Source organism: Marmota monax, unplaced genomic scaffold (assembly GCF_021218885.2).
Source record: "Marmota monax isolate L192 unplaced genomic scaffold, Marmota_monax_Labrador192_F-V1.1 WCK01_AAM20220418_F8-fsc00014, whole genome shotgun sequence".
Classification (NCBI taxonomy): Eukaryota; Metazoa; Chordata; class Mammalia; order Rodentia; family Sciuridae; genus Marmota; species Marmota monax.
Window position 1 is genome coordinate 38121398 of NW_026695222.1, and position 7872 is coordinate 38129269.

The window sequence follows — 7872 nt, forward strand, 5'->3', positions numbered from 1 at the left end:
ACTGCGCTGGAGAATGGGCTGTAGCGCGGGCTGGATTGGGTCTGCCCCACCACCCGCGAGCCGGCCTGGGCGCTGTCCGCGGTGCTGGAGGTGGGGCGGCCCCGCGGGACAGGGCGCCGCGGCTCGCGGAGCCAAGCGTGTCCCGAGTACCACTCACCCCCTCCCAGGGCGCCCTGGACAGTTGCCACGGCAACGAGGGAGGGGGTGGGGTAGGGTCTGAGGTCGCTGCAAAGTCTGTCCTCCGGCCGTTCGCCGGGAGGCGTGGGGTGGGGGAGGCGGTGAGAGCTCCTGGACCAGCATCCGCACCTCTGGGACGCGGTTCACACTGCGGGGAGAGGATCCACATCCGCACCCAGGGTCCAAACCCGCGGGCCGATGCGCTGGACGCAGCCCGCCCCCAAACCCCGTTCTGGGCTATGCGGGACGCAAGGCACGTGAGGTTCTGCAGCCCAGGGAGAAAATGACAAATCCCTCCCCCACCGCCATCTGCAGCCGCAGTGACACCCACTCAGGTCTGCTGCAAGCTTTTTTTTTTTTCCCTGTCCTCGGAAGCAGCGCCACCTGCTGGCGCCCTGGCACGCATCTCTGCACTGGCACCCGGCCTCCTCCCACCGGCTGTTCCCTTCCCAAATGCTGCAGGGCTGAGTTGCCTGGGGTGATGGTCAGTGGAAGAGGACAACCCTTTTAAGCCCCCATCCCTTCAGGCAAGTCTCAGGTGTGGCTTTGCAATTTCCCAGTCTTTTCATTGCCGGAGGATGAACCTCCCCTGCTGGCTCCCAGCCTAAGCAGGGTCCTTGATCTCCCCAAGTTTCCCAGCTCCAAGGGCCTAGGCTAGTGGCAGAAACCAGGCCAAAAGGACATACTTGGATTCTGGTGATGGCACCTCAGTGCAGCAGGGAGCCTGTCCTAGCCCTTCACCCTGAAATGCTTCTACAGGCAGAGGCCTACCTACAGTGCCTCCATCTTCCCACCCCCTCACCAAATGAAGTCACTGCAGAGTCAGGAGCACAGTTTTCCAATCTCCTGGCCTCTGCAGGACAGGGAAGTGGCCTGGGAAACTCCAGCAAACTCTGTTCACACCACAGCACTGACCTGGGACTTAGTCTCCTCTTTCTCTTCCTCACCCATGAACAGACAGGGACAGCAGACCCCAGGAACACATCTGGTCCTGGGGAAGGGGTGGGCTCCCAAGGTCACTTGAAGGCAGTACTGAAGGGATTTGTGGGGCAGCAGTCCCTGGGTCTGGGGGTTGCTGGGGGCACAGGAGGATGGCCCTTATGCAGCCTGAGCTTCATCTTGGAGCTGCCCAGAACTCCTCTGGCCCTGCAATCTGGACCTTCTGCCCCTCATTCAGGAAGGGAAGTCCATTCTTGCACCATCCCCCTTCCTGGAGATTCAGCTCCTGACCAGAATGATCTTCCAAGCTGTGCGCCAGGAGGCAGGAGAGCTGAGAGATGAGGCCCCAGGCATACTGCCCTTGCACTGACCATGGGCCTGGTTAGTTTCTGGTGGGGCCTCCTAGGAAAAGCCCCCAGCCTCTGCCAAAATGAGCTGCCCCACCTTCCTAGCACATCCCCAGGCTGGTATGAGCTATGCTGCCAGATCCTGGGCCAGATCCCCACCCAGCCAGTTCTGTGGTACCTGGGGCTCCAGTTCAGGGGACAGGGCTGGATCCTGAGCTTCCCAGTGGATGTGGGGCACTCGATAAAAACCTTATTGCTCAGGGACCATGATACTCTAGGGTGCTGCCTCCACAGAGCAGAACTTGCCACAGCTGGGCTGCAGCACCATCTGCCATAGTGTGGGGAGGCCCAGCATGCCACAAGATTCAGCTCAAACCTCTGGGAACTGAGCCACCAGCCTCACTGAGAGACCCTTGGGGTCAGGGGCCCACCACCATTGTGCCCTGCATCTGACAGGGATGGCCCTGCATGTCCAAGTTCAGTCACCTATCTGTTCACACTTGCACTCACCCACATCCACATTCAGAGACTGTGCCCCCCCCATCACTAAGAAAGGGCTTGACACAGGGCATGCTGCTGGGTGAGGTGCTAGGCAGCAAGCAGTGGCAGAGGGTTCAAAACATCTCTCCCTTAGGGGCAGGGTCCCTCCCCAAAGTGGGGCCTAGAGAAGAGGCATCTGGCCTAAAGATCCAGTTCTCTGTGAGGACTTCTCTGAACCACTGAGTTAATGCCACCCACCCCACAGCCTACTCCAGCCTTCCCCAGTGGTGTCTGCTCTGCCCTACTGAGACCCAGGCAGCAGGGGAGGGAGGCCTACGGATAGGAACTGGCCCCTGGGCCCCGCCATGCCCTGCCCTTCTCCCCTCAAATCCAGTCCCTGGCAGGTCTCGGGCTGGTGGGGAAAGTGGGATCCAGGACCTCTGGCCTTGCCCTGGCTATGCCCATAAGCCTGATCCCAGAGAGCTCGGACTCTTGACAGCTTGGCCTTCACCCCTGGTGCCCAGGTTGTGCTGCTATTTGAGCACCATGTCAGGAGCACTCCGCAAGCTGGGTCTCCACCCAAGAGATAAGGATGTTTGGAAGGAAAATGAAAATGGCAAAATGTACCCCCAACTTGTTAGAAGGATGACAGAAAAGACCGAAAGGACCCATATTCAACAATGAGGAGAGAAGCGAGGTCTGCCTTAGCTTGGTGACACCACCCCCGAGGGAGCAAATGGTGGTGGGGTCTTCTCACACATGTGCATGCACACACTGGAGGCCCATCTCCTGCTGGCCCCAGGATGCCACAAGGGGCCATGGGAACTGGAATGCAGAAGCCCTGTCTGTGGCCCACCCTAGACTCTGGATCAACAGAGGCTCCTGAATGCTCACATCAGACTGAGGCCCAGACCACTGCCCTGTTCAGCATCAGGTTCCTAGGGGACAGTATTTCTTCAGCACAATGGGAAGCATAACCCAGCATGTCCTCAGGGTTTTGGGGGGGTTATTGGTGGGCAATGGGGTGGATGAAATACTGAGCCAAATGAGGGAGGTAGGGGAGCAGGCAAAGGCTGTCTTGGAAGCAGAGCCCAGGGCTGGGACTTGCTTTAGAAGGAACATGAAAGGGCCCCATTTGCACAGCCTGCATCTCCCTGCCACACACATATTCAGCTGCCTTTATCATGCAGTGCTGAGGTGCAGACTGCCCTGGCTCCTTTCTGGGAACTCAGAACAGCCCAAACATAATTATAACCGCAGGTGGTCACACACCTGCCCCTCCTAGCTCTACCCCTTCCCCCACTCTTACAGCCTGATCCCAAAAGTCAGCTCTCAGCAGAAAGAGTCCCCTATGCTGGGCATGGAGAGCCAGACACACAAGCCATTTCCATATAGGTACCAACAGAGGTGGGTGCCTCAAGGAGCCAAGGGCAGCAGAATCCTGCCCAGGCCATGGCAGGGAAACTGAGCAGATGGGAGTGCACTACCCTCTGACAGGTATCAAGGCTCTCCTCAGGGAAGCTGGGCCCTTCTTGGATCTTTGGTCACTTTTAGCAGATCTTTTCAGGCCCCTGCAATCTGTCTCTTCCCTGTCTCACCACAAGTCATCACTGGCCACAGGCATGGGCCACTTGCAGCCCAAGTTCAAAAGACTGTGCATTCCTGAGGGCCACACTTCACCCGTGGAGGGACAACACGCCAAGTTCTGGTAGTCTCAAATTACAGCCAGGCAGTACAGGACTGCCTGTGCAGGGGCCAAACAGAATGTCCCCACATACCTATGGCTATCTGGGTGTGTGGCAAGGCCCTCCAAGTGCCTGCGTTCACCACACAAGGATGCCTCTGAGATAACTGCAGAATTTTGTGCTTGGACAGGGATGGAGAGGGACCCTGTGGCAGAATCTGCCCTCAGGAGGATCTTGAGCCTTGCTCTGACAGCAGAGGTCAGCCCTTACCACCACCACAGGAATAATGAGAGTGGAGACTGACCCCTGCCCCAACACATCTCAGACCAGGAGAGGAGCGACAAGGGTGAATAAAGCCTTTACACCCTAAGATGCTCAGTGTTCATTCCTTCACTCAACAAATATTTCTGAGCCCCTTAGGTCAGGGGAGCCTGCAGGGGACAGGACCAGAGTGGGCAGAGGACATGGTCTCCTGTCCACCTTGGACCAGCTAAAACCAAGTCTGGAATAGCAGAGGCCCCCTCAGCCACAGAGTCACAGGGATGTGAAGATAGTGTCTCAGACCCAGTCAAGTGTCTCAGACCCAGTCAAGGTTCATCCATTCCTTCACCCTGTGAGGCTGGAGGGTGAGCTTGGACACATCCACTCAGCAAATGTGAGCATGGTCACTGTCACCACTGCATCATCATCATCAACCTAGCAAGGTGGACCCTGCACTTTCTAGGCTGGTCCTGTTTCCATTTTTGAAGCAGTGGGGATGAAGTTGCAGAATGAAGATGTAGACCCACAGGAACAGTGGCCACCCAACGGTCATTCAAGAGACTCCAAGGAAGGTGTTGGAGGAATGCTCCTCAGAGGTCTGTATGTTTCAGGCTTGGTCCCTATGGTGGTACCTGTGGGAGGTGGTGGACCTTGAGCAGGTGGAATCTACCAAGGTGCTCAGGTCACAGGGACCCTGCCCTCTTCCTCTCTAGCTTCTTGGCCATGCACTTTCCACTGGAACTTCCAAAACTCTGAGCCAAAATAAATCTTTTCTCTTTATAAATTAATTATCTTGGGTATTTTTTTATAGTAACAGAAAGCTAACATCAGATAAGCACATACTGAGAACACAGAAAAGGTAGTGACCTGAACAAGCTGAGAATGGAGAGCTGAGTGGTGAAGGGGCTCAGCTGGGTGTTGCTCAGGCCCCCAACTCCCATCAGGACAGCTTTCCCCATGACATGGAGATGCCTGGCCATCATTGCCTAAGGAGCCCCTGACCTAGCTGACCTTGGACAATCTCCAAAGTTCTTTCCTCATAATCTTTCAAAATGTCCAGGGAGGACATCCAAAAGTGATTTCCCAACCACTCCTTGGTCAGAGATGTGCAGAGCCTCCTGAAACTGTCAGCTTCCTGGATAGCATAGTGGCCATCCAGAACAGGGTGACAATCCCCTAAGAGCCCACTGCCCAAAAGTTGGGGACAGCCAAGGAGCCTGTGGACCAAACAGCCCACAGCAAGGCCTATTTCCCACTAATTCCACCTCTCATGGGCAGCTCCCCAGCAATTTTAGACCTAGAAAGGTGCTGATTGCAGCCAGCTACAGGAGAGGGCAGCCCCTCCCCAAAGGGCTCCTATTCTGGGATGATTTTCATCTTTACAACTAACCCATCAGCTCAATGAAAGCCCATGCAGGTATACCCATGTGTGCATCAGTGCATGTATGTTTGTGTGTACGCTTGGGTATACCTGCATGTTGCCTTGTGCATGACTGGGCACCTGTTTGTCATGTGACTGTGTGAGCTCATGCCCACGTGCACACACCAATGTGCTCATGTGTGTACCTGTGCATTTCTATGTGTGTAAATATGGACATCCCTGGACAGTGTGACAACCCCCTCAGAGCCCACATGTCCAAAGGTTAGAAATACCCCAAGAGCCCGTTGGCCAAACAGCCCAACAAAAGGCCTGTCTCAAGTCTACCCAAGCTGTCAGTGTATGGTGCAGAGGAAGCTCCAGGGCAGGAAAGAACCCCTCCCCCAGTCCTCTGGACTCTCAGGCCACCTGGTGCCCCTCCTGCCCAGAAGCCTTTGTGCACACTGATATTCTCACCAGAAGGCTCTTCTCAGACTTCACTGCCCCTTTTGGAGCCTGACTTATCTTAGCCTGCCTCCCTTCTCTGGGAGGCTTCCTTGATCACAGACTGGCATTACTGGGTTATGAACTTTCTCTAGCCCCACTCTCTAAGGCTGCCCACCCAGCCTCCAAGGGTGGTGTTAGCCAGAGAAGCCATGTCAGGATCGGCCTTGGTCTGGCAATGATGGTGACTGGCCTCCCTTTCCGACACTCTACCCCTCCAGGACGAGCAGAGCCTCCTCCACTCCAAGGCAGCACCCCTTCCCAGCCAGCGGGCAGCCGCCCAGTGGGAAGACAGTGCTGTGGACAGAGCAGACTGGGGGGGCCCACTCCCGACTTCAGCTGCTACCCACACCATCCTGGAGTCAAGGCATACCTAAGAGGAACAGCCAGAAAGGGCACTTGGCCTGCTGGGCTGCCCTCAGGTTTACTGCCTTCCCCTGCCTCCAGTGTCCCCAGCCCCTGTGGGGCCCAGGCCCCCAAGCATCAGAAACTCCGCCCAAAGGCTGGGGCACTCACCTTGGCTCTGAGAGATGGGGACAGATGCAGGGTCTGTTTGGGGCAGGGCTGTGGAAGGGGGAAGGACTAGTCCCAGGGTCACCTTGAGGGCTCTAGGGCTGTCCTGCAGGACCTCCCCATCTCCACCCTGCCTCAGGCCTCCTCACATGCTACAGATCCTGCCTGGATCCCAAGCCCTGGCCCACTCACAACTCTGGACACAGATGCCCATTGAATTCCCAGTCCCTTGCACCCCAAAGCCCTCTTCACACCCTGCTGCAACCCTGAGCTCAAATGGCTCACCTTCCCCAAGGCCTCAGGGCTGGAGGATGTGACTAAAACACTTATGTATGAGAGTATACAGGACACCATACATGCGCCTGAGCTCCATCAGTTTGGCTGCCATTGGACATTCTTTGGCTTAGGGTGGCCTGAATACTTGGGGGAGGCCCTGGGAAACACGCTGCATGACCACAAACACCCCTAAGGCTCACATGAAATTCCCAGAGGCAAAGAGGCCATGCTGCACACTTGCTCTGAGATGCCCTTGTCCCAGGCCACTAGGAAAGCCAGCAGGTCCAGTGGATACCTGCTTGCTCCAGAGATGTCCTTCAGAACAGACACTAGGCAGAGGTGAACCTGGATCTGTACGTGTGCCAGGGCAACATGAAGCCTGACTACTCTGGCAGATCCGGCTCCTTGTCCAAACTTGCTGCAGGCAGGAAGTAGGCTGTCTGCTCAAAACTCAGGCACCAACAAGCATCTGCTGACCAGGAACCCACTACCTTGGGTGCAAAACCACTCCTCTTTCCACACCCTCTCCCAGGTCCTGTTCTTGGTGCTCCTCTTCAGTAGATGAAGATGAACCTGAGGAGAAATCCCCAGCATAAGGGGATGCTGGCAGCTTGAAGGAGACTTTGAACTGGGTAGTCTTAGCTCAAAAACATTTGCACCAGGCTGAGGTTGTGGCTCAGCGGTACAGCACTCGCCTAGCCCATGTGAGGCCCTGGGTTCGATCCTCGGCACCACATATAAATAAGTAAAATAAAGGTATTGTGTCCAACTACAATAATATATATTTTTTTAAATTGCACCATGTGACTGTCATCCACAGAATCATGGTAAAAACAGGGAGGCTAACTGCTCCAAGACCTTTTCCAGCAATTAGCTCCCCCAAAAAAACTGAATATGCTAATCTTAAAAACAACAGGGAGAAAAATATGAGTCCCAATCACATGGGGATGCACAGCAAGGCCATAATTTACTTGCACACTGCTGTAGAGGTCTAAGGAGCACCCCAGTGTCCAATCACCGTGTCTGCAGTGAGACATCGGGATGTCCCACTTCCAGGGAGCCAGGAGGCAAGGGCAGGTGACCTGATTCTTTCCTCATGGGCATTGGCTCTCAGCTGACCTTAGCCAGAGGTTATTTCTGTCCTATGCAAGTAAAGGAAGAGTTCATCAATTCTGAACATCAGGAGCCTGAAAGCGACTGGATCTGCAAACTGAGGGATGAGCACATGGTCCCCAGCACAGCAAGCCATGTTTCCTCCACTACACATCTCTCACTGGATACCCTGTGTAGGGCAGCAGCCTGCACACCCAGCTGCACCCACCTGTCAGTGCAG